General features: G+C 48.0%; 1 protein-coding gene across 1 annotated transcript in view; it reads left to right on the forward strand.

The window, feature by feature from the left end:
• SPECC1L (sperm antigen with calponin homology and coiled-coil domains 1 like) overlaps positions 1-12,118 on the forward strand; it is a 142,241-nt gene that overhangs the window by 13,572 nt on the left and 116,551 nt on the right. The gene's annotated exons all lie outside the window — the stretch shown is intronic.

The following is a 12,118-nucleotide window of genomic DNA, read 5'->3' on the forward strand; positions in this document are numbered from 1 at the left end:
ACAGAGAGAAAGGTCTTCCTTTTTGCCGTTGGTTCACCCTCCAATGGCTGCTGCGGCCGGCTCATCGCGCTGATCCGAAGTCAGGAGCCAGGTGCTTCTCCTGGTCTCCCATGTGGGTGCAGGGCCCAAGGACTGGGGCCATCCTCCACTGCCTACCCTGGCCATAGCAGAGAGCTGGCCTGGAAGAGGGGCAACCAGGATAGAATCTGGCGTCCTAACTGGGACTAGAACCCGGTGTGCCGGGGCCGCAAGGCAAAGGATTAGCCTGTTAAGCCACGGTGCCGGTCAGTAAACAAATCTTTTTAAAACTATTTTCTGGGTTCAAATGTTACCAAAAAAAATTACCAGAACGCTGCACAGAATTGCCTCTTAAGAATGCTGCCTATTTAATCTGATTTACTGAAAAAATGAATAATTTCACTATTTTAGTTTAAAATGTTATCTCTTCTAAGGACTTCAAAACACAAATAAACAGGTTAAAAAAAAAAAAGGCCGGTACCATGGCTCACTTGGCTGATCCTCCGCCTGCGGCGCCGGCACCCTGGGTTCTAGTCCCAGTTGGGGCGCTGGAATCTGTCCTGGTTGCTCCTCTTCCAGTCCAGCTCTCTGCTGTGGCCCGGGAGTGCAGTGGAGGATGGCCCAAGTGCTTGGGCCCTGCACCCGCATGGGAGACCAGGAGGAGGTGCCTGGCTACTGGCTTCTAATTGGCACAAAATGCGCTGGCTGCAGCACACCGGCCATAGTGGCCATTTGGGGGGTGAACTAATGGAAAGGAAGACTTTTCTCTCTCTCTCTCTCTCTCTCTCTCTCTCTCTCACACACACACACACACACACACACATACACTCTCTCTCTCTCACTGTCTCTGCCTGTCAAAAAAAAAAAAAAAAAAAGAAGTGGCAGCGCTGTTCTGGGTCCTAACACTGAACACATTACATGAGGTCTTCAGCGGAGGTCTAAATAGCAAAGAACCCAGAGTACACAGTTGGGCAGAACTTGCATTCCAATGCTGACTCCACCTCTTCCTAATATGTCGCTCTGGGCATATCACTCATCTCCGAATTTCAGTTTTCTCATCTGTAAGTGGAAACCAAGAAATTCCTTTCAGGTGCTTTACAACTACAACAACCCACCTGGGGCAAGTGCTGTGGTGTGGCAGGTAAAGCCGCCGCCTGCAGTGCCAGCCAGCATCCCATATGGGTGTTAGTTCGAGTCCTACCTGCTCCACCTCTGATCCATCTGTCTGCTATGGCCTGGGAAAGCAGTAGAGGATGGCCTAAGTCCTTGGGCCCCTGCACCCATGTGGGAGACCTGGAGGAACCTCCTGGCTCCTCTGATTGTCACAGATCCGGCTGTTGCAGTCAACTGGGGAGTGAACCAGTGGGGATAGAAGACCCCTCTCGCTCTCACTGCCTTTCCTTCTCTCTCTGTGTAACTCTGCCTTTCAAATGAATAAACAAATCTTTAAAAAAAAAAAAAAGTGAAGTTGGCCCTGGAACCCAGACACATCCCACATGTGATGCCGGTGTCCCAGGTGGCACCTTAACTGCCATGACAAATCCCACCCCTCAAATTGATATTCTAAATTAAAACTACGGCCTTTAATTAATTTTATGAATATAGTATTGTGTAAGTTTGTAACTTCATGCCCCAAGTCTGAGCCTAAGCATCATGGTTTGAAGAGGTCCTGGATAAATGTTTTCTTGTAAATATCCAGATACTTTGCTGAGAGGGTAGTGGCCAGAGGACACTCAAGCAGTTTCTTGTGTTCCGGCAGTTTGAACTTGTGGAACAAATTTATTTTGGACTAAATCTGGAAAAATCATTTGTGCACTACAGCCAGAAATTCTTGTCGTCTGTCCTTTTCCAGCCGTGTCACTTGTCTGGAATGTTAAGTGTTGTCAGTTGTCTAACGGCTTCTTCAGCAGCTTGGATTAAGGCGATCTCCAGCAGTGGATCAAGATGAAGCTTTTATTCTGTTGTACTTTGAAAAGCAGCAAGATTTAGATGGTTTTGAATTTGAAAAACTCAGGGGTTGTTTCTAAGTATTTCCTTGTGTTAAATCTTACAGAGTCTAGGAATTATAAATCAACGTGAGTGGGCTCGTTGGTGGTCAGAACAAATGGAAATAGAGTTGTACTACTTGGTGGCGCCTTGAATTGATGTTACTGATTATTTACTCCGTTTCCCAGCTGCCTGTTAGTGGTTGAGGTATAGTAGAGAAAGCTCACATTTGGGGGAGCTGCTTTGTCCCCTCCATAACTGCAGTGTCCTCCTCCTCCCCAGCCCCTGAGGGTGAGGAGGAGAATTGAGTGTGCTAGTGTTTGTGCAGTGAGGCCCTTCCACACTGGCAGGCTGGCCCTCTCTGGGCAGCTTGCTCTGGCATTTAAACAACAGTGGCAGCATCCACAAAGAGTCAGCTTCCTTGGTCCCTTCTAGCTCCCTCCCCTTTACAAAGCCAACTTTTTGAGAAGTCCTCTATCCTTCCTCTCCTACTCAAGCATTTCATCTCACTGTGCTGCCTTTGACTTGTGCTTTGCCCCTCACTGGGGTCACGTTGGTCCTGCTCACCACCACCTTGTCCCTGACTGAAGTGGTCAGTCAGTGCAGCCAGACTCCTGTGGATTCACTCCAGGCTCTGTGCACTGAGTGGCCAGGCGGAAGGAGGGAGCCATGGGGAGAAGGTGTGGAATCCCAGAGAAGCTGCTTTTTCCTTTGCAGGGGAGTGTGCACGTCGGGTGGGGAGACCACAGTAGTGTGTGGTTTCCTTCCCTGGAGGGCTGACAGTGGGGCAGGGAGTGGTAGATGTGAGTAGATTGTTCCTCACTACGTCATCATGACATGCTTGATTTGTGGAAGCATGTGTCCCAGCTAGTTGATAATTACACCCCAATTTTAGGCATAGAGTAAAATCTTTTTTTTTTTTTTTTTTTAAACAGGCAGAGTGGACAGTGTGAGAGAGAGACAGAGAGAAAGGTCTTCCTTTTGCCGTCGGTTCACCCTCCAATGGCTGCCGTGGCTGGCGCGCTGCGGCTGGCCCACCACGCTGATCCGAAGGCAGGAGCCAGGTGCTTCTCCTGGTCTCCCATGGGGTGCAGGGCCTAAGCACTTGGGCCATCCTCCTCTGCACTCCCGGGCCACAGCAGAGAGCTGGCCTGGAAGAGGGGCAACCGGGACAGAATCTGGTGCCCCGACCGGGACTAGAACCCGGTGTGCCGGCACCGCAAGGCAGAGGATTAACCTGTTGAGCCACAGCGCCAGCCAAAATCTTTCTTAAAAATAAGAAAAGACTGTGTTGAAGTAACAGTAAGCATCGTGCCGCCTCAGTCAGAAAGCTTGGAAATTCTTGCAGCTGTCCTGGGGGCTTGGTTCAGACTGAGCAGAGAATCACACACCTGAAGATGTTTTACCTTGCTCCTCTCTCCTTCCTGTTTTAGGAGCTGACCCACTGACACTTGTGCACTCTTTGGACATGACAAGGCTCAGACTTTCCCTGAGTAGTTCTTAGACTTTTTCAATGGAAAGTCTGTCCAGGGGTGGGCATTTACCCTAGTGGTTAAGATGCCAGCATCCATGTTGCAGTTTTCTGGGTTCGAGTCTTGGCTTTGACTCCTGACTCCAGCTTCTTGCTAATGTGGACCCTAGGAGGCAGTAGTAGTTACTCAAATGGAGTCCTTCCAACCCATTGAAGGGAAACCTTGATTGAGTTTCTGGCTCCCAGCATTGGCCCTGGCCCAGTCCTGGCCATCTGGGGCATTTGGGGTGTGAACCAGTGGATGGGAGCTTGATTTTATCCATCTCTCTCTGTCCCTCACATTAAGAAATAAAGGAAAAAATTAGTTTTGGTTCCTGGTTCTGAAAGTACAAATTGTGAAGTAGAGTTTTTGAACTTTTTTTTTTTTTTTTTTTTTGATGGGCAGAGTGGACAGTGAGAGAGAGAGAGACAGAGAGAAAGGTCTTCCTTTTCCATTGGTTCACCCTCCAATGGCCGCCGCGGCTGGCGTGCTGAGGTGGAGGCTGGCGCATTGTGTTGATCCGAAGGCAGGAGCCAGGTGCTTCTCCTGGTCTCCCATGGGGTGCAGGGCCCAAGCACTTGGGCCATCCTCCACTGCACTCCCTGGCCACAGCAGAGAGCTGGCCTGGAAGAGGGGCAACCGGGACAGAATCTGGCACCCCGACCGGGACTAGAACCCGGTGTGCCGGCGCTGCAGGTGGAGGATTAGCCTATTGAGCCACGGCGCCGGCCCGAGTTTTTGAACTTTTGAAATAAAGGTTATAATCCACCTCTTTGTGTAGACAAGGGTCACAGAGCTCGGGTGATATACTCAGCACTCAAGGTCACACATATGGTACCAGACCCGGGACCATGGCACTAGGTCTCTTGATTATTGTTCCCAGGGACTCCCTACCGTGCATTTTCAGTATATCCTGATATATAATTTTCAGTGGGAAAGAGCCATAAGCTAGTGTTGTTTGTTGACATCTGTGTACCATGATATATAATTTAATGTAAGTGCTAAGTAAAAGCAATCTTTAGTCATTCCTTATAAAGGGTTTCTCTTACAAAGTGTCTTTTGAGTCGCTGCTTTTATTTTAATAAGGCATTAGTCATACTCAGGGCATGCAGTGCGTTTGTAGCTGATGATGGCTCACATTTCTCTGGCTAACTGTGGGCTGCTATCCTGCAGAGTGCTTTAGGCTCATTATTTCATGGAATCCTATCAGTATCCTTATAAGGATGTCCTGTTCCCTGCCCTGTTTCATATAGGAGGGAACGGAGGCTTCAGAGTAGTTAAGTAACTTGCCCAAGGATATAAATTTGATAGGGGCAGTCTCATGGTCCTCATTTATATATTTTTATTTATTTGTTTATTTTAAAAGGTTTATTTAGGGGCCTGCGTTGAGGCATAGTGGGTTAAGCTGGTGCCTGTGACACTGGCATTCATATGGGTACTGTTTCCTGCAGCAGAAGATGGTTCAAGTGCATGGGCTCTTGCCACTCACTTGGGAGACTTGGAAGAAGAAACTTCTGGCTTCAGCCTGGCCCAGCCCTGACTGTTGCACCATTTAGGGAGTAAACCAGTGGATAGAAAAATCTCTCTCTGTCTCCCCCCACTCCTCCCCATAACTCTGTCTTTCAAACAAATAAATCTTTAAAAAATAAGTAAAAGATTTATTTACTTATTTGAAAAAATGATGCAGAGAGAAAGATACCTTCCATCCACTGTTTGACTCCATAGATTCCTGCAATGGTGAGGCCAGAACAGGTCGAAGCCAGGAGACCAAAACATAATCTGGGTCTCCCACGTGGGTGGCAGGGACCCAAGTACCTGAGCCATTACCTGCTGACTCCCAAGTACATTATGGATCCTATTTTAAAGTAAGCACCCAGTCTTTAGAAATATCAACCAAATGACAATTAAATATACATGGTTTTAAATAGCTATACATTTTGTATAACTGGGAGGAAAAGATTCTTTTAAATTGTAAAGTCCATTTATTTGAGAGGGAGGGAGGGAGGGAAAGAGCGAGAGCGAGAGTGAGAGCGAGAGCGAGGGAGGGAGCGAGGGAGGGAGGGAGGGAGGGAGAGAGAAAAAGTCCTATCCACAGACTCACTCCCCAAATAGCAAACAGCAGCAGGGGGGCTGAACCTGGGAGCTGAGAACTCACTTCACAGGTGGGAGGTGGGAACTCAGTTACTTGTGCTGTCACTGGTGCCTCCTAGGGTTTGCATTCGCTGGGACCTGGAGCCAGAATTGAACCCAGGCTCTGGGATGTGAGATAAGGCTGTGTTAACTGCTTGGCTGAACAGCCACTCCCAGAAAGGTGCTAATGGAGAAGGCTCGGCTCTACTTTCCAGAGCACACCTGTCTGGAGTGTGCATCAAGTTCCAGGTGGATCCAGATGTGCAGGAATCTGGGGGACCAGTAGGGATTCACGCTGCTGACTTGGGAGAGGGGGGCAATTTAGAGAAGACCTGTAGAGATCTACAGATGCTGGAGGAGCTGTGGAGTAAGAATAGTACATATGCATATTTAATTAATTAATTTATTTGCAAGGCAGAGTGTGTGTGTGTGTGTGTGTGTGTGAGAGAGAGAGAGAGAGAGAGAGAGAGAGAGGCTGGCGCCGCGGCTCAATAGGCTAATCCTCCGCCTAGCGGCTCCGGCACACCGGGTTCTAGTCCCGGTCGGGGCACCAGATTCTGTCCCGGTTGCCCCTCTTCCAGGCCAGCTCTCTGCTGTGGCCAGGGAGTGCAGTGGAGGATGGCCCAAGTGCTTGGGCCCTGCACCCCATGGGAGACCAGGAGAAGCACCTGGCTTCTGGCTTCGGATCAGCGCGGTGCACCGACCGCAGCGCGCCGGCCGTGGCGGCCATTGGAGGGTGAACCAACGGCAAAAGGAAGACCTTTCTCTCTGTCTCTCTCTCTCTCTCACTGTCCACTCTGCCTGTCAAAAATAAAAAAAAAAAAGAGAGAGATTGATTGATTGATTGATCATATCTATGCTGGTTCATTTTCCAATTGCCTGTATCAGCCAGGACTGGGCCAGGCCAGAGCTGTGAACATCCTGCATGGATGTTAGGGCCATCATCTGCTGTCTTTCCAGGTACATTAGTAGGGAGCTGGATTGGAAGCAGAGTAACTGGGACTCAGACTGGCATTCCAGTAAGGGATGCCAGTATTGCAAATGTGGCTTAACCTGCTATGTCACAACCCTGGTCTGCGAGTGGTACTTTTGAGTTTAGAGCTTAGATTAAGACAGAGAAAAGAAGTTACAGGGAATGAGAGGTTGCTCCATTTTCCTCATACCTGGCCCTCCACTCTCTGCCCCTTCACTATGTCCTGCCTGGCAGTCCAGCTTAACCTTTAGGAGGTGCAGGTCTGATGACAGGGCTGTGCTACCTTGCATCTGTCTGTGGTTGGTGTTTGCTTTCCTGTGACAGGTGAAGTCTGGTTGTGTGTTCTTGTTATGCCCAAGTCCTCACAGTTCTTCAGTCGAGTTCATGCTTTCTCATGCCTCTTAGGTGTTCTTCCCATTCTCTTCCCAAAGGCAGAGCTGGAGACTGAATCCTTCTGCTTCTGTTGCACGCTGTACATATACTTACCTCCCCCTGCAACAGAATGTAGAGGATGGGGCCTGTTCACTGCTCATTTCACATGTCCCATTTCTTCTGCTAGACTTTGAGCCCCATGAAAGCAGGTACAGTTGGCCCTCCATAGCCTTGTCCCCCCCCCCCCCCCCCACCGGCTTCAACCAGTTGTGGATTAGAGATACTCTTCTTCTTTTTTTTCTCATTTTCTTTTTCAAGATTTATTTATTTGAAAGGCTGAGTTAAGAGAGGCAGAGGCAGAGAGTGAGAGAGAGGTCTTCCATCTGCTGGTTCACTCCCCAGAGTGCCACAATAGCTGGAGTTGTGCTGATCAAAGCCAGAAGCAAGGAGCTTCTTCTGGGTCTCTAACATGGGTGCAGGGGCCCAAGGACTTGGGCCATCTTCTACTTTCCCAGGCCATAGCAGAGAGCTGGATCGGAAGTGGAGCAGCCGAGACTTGAGGCGGTGCCCATATTGGATGCCGGCGCTGCAGGCAGTGGCTTTTACCTGCTATGCCACAATGCTGGGCCCCAGAGATACTCTTCTTAGCATTTGCATCTGTTCTGAACATGTGCAGACTTTTTCGTACCATTTTTCTCAGTCAGTATAGCAGCTATTTACATTGTATTAGGTATCATAAGACATATTGGAATAATTTAAAGAATATGGGAGGATGTTTGTAGGTTATGCTAATACTATGCCACTCCATGTAAGGAACTTGAGCGTCTGTGGCTTTTGGTATCTGTGGGGGGTCCTGGAACCAGCCCTTGTGGCTACCCAGGGATGACTGTATTTCTGTCCTAGTTGTCTTTATATGCCCATATATTTATCTGTGTCTTTCCTGACTGGGTACCCAGAGAACTGGGGCTTGGTTTGCTTGGACATAGGATGAGTGTTCACTGAGTGCTGAGTCAGTCCTGACTTGTTTGTGACTTTTTAGTGGTCAGAATCCGCTAACAGTAGATGCTTGTAACTTAACTGGAAGGTGTTTTTTTTTTTTTTTTTTTGTAAATGATATTGCATGTGGGATTTCCTGTAAATGACCTCCAAGATAATTTATTTCTAAGAATTCTGTGGTTTGATTTTTTAAATGTTTTATCTGTCACATGTGGAATGTAAGAGGTAGGCCTTAATTTGTTTTCCATGGTAGGTTTTAATTATATGATCTTATAGATGTGAGGGAAACTGTGGAACGTCCTGTGTGGCTGTGGGAGGTGTAATTAGCTCTAGGCAGGGCTCCCAGAGCTATAAATCCTGTCCCGAGGACCCAGGGAGCACTGGGACGTCCTGGCAAGATCTGTGGCCACCCAGATTGCAGCCTGCTAACATGCAGGATTATGCCACCACCCATGCCTAACAAATAATCACTTTAAATAGCAAAGTAACAACTACCTGTAAATCAATATGATTATAGCTAAGAATTTTATAGCTCTGACTTAATACTGATCTAGACCTGGCAATAAATTTTCTGCTCTAACAATATTTTATATTAAATAACACAGTATTTAGTGCCAAAAATATTAAGTTTTGTGTATGAATGCCAGCACTGAACCATAGGACAAGTAGATAAATCTTGAAGGGCAGATTGAGTAGTGTAACGTAATGTTGTTACCCTTTGTTTTGTGTCTTATGAAATACTCTTTGAGTCAAGCTTTGGTGTTCCTGAGGGAGCTCGTGTGTGCGGGTGCTCCAGAGGCCTTGTGGAGCTGCTGGAGGGGTAGAGGTGGGGTCCAGACTCCTGTCACTGGAGAATGCTTGACCCAGGGTCAGCTGCTTGCACTGAGTCTGCTTCTCTACCTGTAAACGCCTGACCTGCTTCACTGAGGACTCAGGGACTGGTACGGCCTGGGAGAGGAGGCTCCGGGACTTCTTTCTTTGGGAGCAGCAAATCTATTTTAAATGCTTTTAAGAAATACTTTTTTGACAAAAATATGTTATGTACTTCATGGATTATTGTAGTTTGACATAATTAACACAGAGGCGGAGGCAGGATCCATAATGTTTTTATGAGGAGAGCTACTTTTTTTTTTTTTTTAGAGAGATTTATTTATTTATTTGAAAGGCAGAGTTACATAGAAGCAGAGGCAAGGGGAGGAGAGAGAGAGAGAGGGAGAGGGAGAGAGAGAGAGAGAGAGATCTTCCATCCGCTGGTTCACTCCCCAAATGGCTGTAAAAGCTGGAGCTGGGCTGATCCAAAGCCAAGAGCCAGGAGCTTCCTCCAGGTCCCTCTAGTTCTCCCACGAGGGTGCAGGGACCCAAGGACTTGGGCCATCTTCTACTGCTTTCCCAGGCCATGGCAGAGAACTGGATTGTAAGTGGAGCAGCCAGGACCGGTACCCATATGGGATGCTGAAACCGCAGGTGTTAGCTTTATCTGCTGTGCCACAGCGCTGGCCCTGAGGAGAGCTACTTTTATTGTCCCCAGACTTTGCTGTGCCAGAGGTGGTGATAAGTGCTAATGTGACACCTTTTGAGCAGGGTTTGGCAGGGGAAGGGGTAGAGTAACTTCTACCACCCTGTTTGTTTTTGTTTTGTGTTTTATTTTGCTAAGATGGTGAGACACTTGAAATGAAGTGCACTGTACTTGTCCTTTATCTCTACTCTGTAATCTCTCACATGCCCAGGGGACTTGGTGGCGGGTGTGGGGTGGGGGCTCAGGAGACGTCTTGGCCAACAATTTCTCCTTCTTGACCAGGCAGGGGCCCAAAGTCTTGGGAAAATGTTTAATGCTTTTGGTGGTCACTGCCCTGTGGAGGCGCCTGTGGCTGTCTCAGGAGCTAGTTGGTGCTTGGCGTCTAGTGGATAAGGACCATGGAGTTTGGACCCAGTGCACTGAGGGATTTTCTCTTGTGATTTGGACAGGATGTTACTGAGTAATTTGTGTAGATAGAAGAATGCCTATGGCCAAGTCTAGAATCTAATTCTATTGTACATAAAACATTTTTTAAAAGATTTATTTATTTCATTTGAAAGTTGGGGTGGGTGGCAGAAGGAGAGGTCTTCTATCCACTGGTTCACTCTTCAAACGTACACAACAGCCAGACTGGCCTGAGCCAAAGCCAGGAGGACCCCATCTGCGTCTTCCCACATGGTTGGCAAAGACTGAGTACTTGATCCATCTTCTGCTGCCTCCCAGGTGTTTTAGCAGGAAGCTGGATGGGAAGTGCAAGGTAGCCAGGACTCAAAACTCTACTCTGATAGTGGATGCTGGTGCACAAAGTGGCTATTGTGCCTATAAACAAAGCATTTTTAAAAGTATATGTTGGAGGGCCAGCATGTGGCACAGTGGGTTAAAGCCGTGGCCTGCGGTGCCAGCATCCCTTATGGGCGCTGGTTCGAGTCCTAGCTGCTCCACTTCTAATCTGGCACCCTGCTAATGGCCTGGGAAAGCAGTGGAGGATAGCCCAAGTTCTTGGGCCCCTTATCCACGTGGGAGACCCTGAGGAAGCTCCTGGCTTCTGGTTTCCGTCTGGCCCAGCTCCAGCCATTGTGGCCATTTGGGGAGTGAACCAGTGGATGGAAGATCTCTGTATCTCTCCTCTCTCTGTAACTCTGACTTTTAAATAAATAAGTAAATCTTTAATTAAAAAAAAAACAAAACAAAACACAAAGCCATATATGGGGTGGGCATTGTAGTGCAGCAAGTTAAGCTGCTACTTGGGATGTTTGCATCCCATAGCAGAGTGCTTAGGATTTAGTCCCACCTTCACTTCCTGTCCAGCTTCCTGCTAATGCTCACCGGGGGAGGCAGCAAATGATGACTCAAGTACTCCAGTCCCTGCCACCCAAGTGGAAGACTCAGGTGAATTTCCTGGCTCCTGACTTTCAGCCTGGCTCAGCTCCAGCTATTGTGGGCATTCACTGTCTATAGCGCCTGAGTTACTAAGTTTTCTGTCAGTATATCTAATTTCCTCACTTGTGAGGAAAGCAGTGATCAGTATAAAAGTGTAGGGAGACTGTTCAAATCTATCTTGGTTGTCTTCAGTGTCCTTTGGGAAGGTGTAGAAGTAGGTGGCAGAGCTGGACTAGAGGGAGCACTTAGGGGGCAGATTGCTGGAGTGGAATAGGAAAGTAGAAAAGAGTACATACGTAATTTAGTCATTCCTATTAACAGCATTTTCTGTAAGGAGCAACTAGGAGGCTAGGCACAGTCCGGAGCAGAGAGTCCCCAAGGTTTCTCTGTGTTTCGGTTGATGTTAGTCATGGAGCTCTTTTTGCTCCCAGGCCTTATTGTGTGGAGGGTGGAGTAGAGCCCCCTTCACCCTGTCTCACTGTTCTTTCCACCAGACCAGTTGGTACAGTTTGTGTAACGTCAAGGCAAGCCAGTCTGGAGGTTTTGAGCACGTTCTAGGTAAAATGTTCAGTAAGGCTGTTAGGACGGACCTTTTCTTTGCCAGAAGGCTATTCTGTCTTTATTAGTTTGTGGAAACCAGCCTCTTTCTGTTCGCAGTATGGTTTCTCAGAGTCATCTTTTTTTTTTTTTTTTTTTTTTTGACAGGCAGAGTGGATAGTGAGAGAGAGAGACACAGAGAGAAAGGTCTTCCTTTTTGCCATTGGTTCACCCTCCAATGGCTGCTGCGGCTGGCTCATCGCGATGATCTGAAGCCAGGAGCCAGGTGCTTCTCCTGGTCTCCCATGCGGGTGCAGGGCCCAAGGACTTGGGCCATCCTCCACTGCCTTCCCGGGCCATAGCAGAGAGCTGGTCTGGAAGAGGGGCAACCGGGATAGAATTCGGCACCCTGACCGGGACTAGAACCCGGTGTGCCGGCGCCGCAAGGAGGAGGATTAGCCTGTTAAGCCACGGCGCCGGCCTCTCAGAGTCATCTTAAATAAACCTTCCATTTAAAAATAGGCTTTCATTTTGTTAATTGTATTACTCTACCCAAAATGATGCCTGGTATCTTTCCAGACGTGATATTATTATAGAAACTGCTTTCTTGCTCAGTTAACAAATGTGTATTTAGGGTGTATCTGGCCTCAGCTTTGTGTGCTGCAACTCTTACCTTCCAAGCCTCTTAGCAGTGGAATC

The sequence above is a fragment of the Lepus europaeus genome, chromosome 23 (genome assembly GCF_033115175.1).
Source record: "Lepus europaeus isolate LE1 chromosome 23, mLepTim1.pri, whole genome shotgun sequence".
Taxonomy (NCBI): Eukaryota; Metazoa; Chordata; class Mammalia; order Lagomorpha; family Leporidae; genus Lepus; species Lepus europaeus.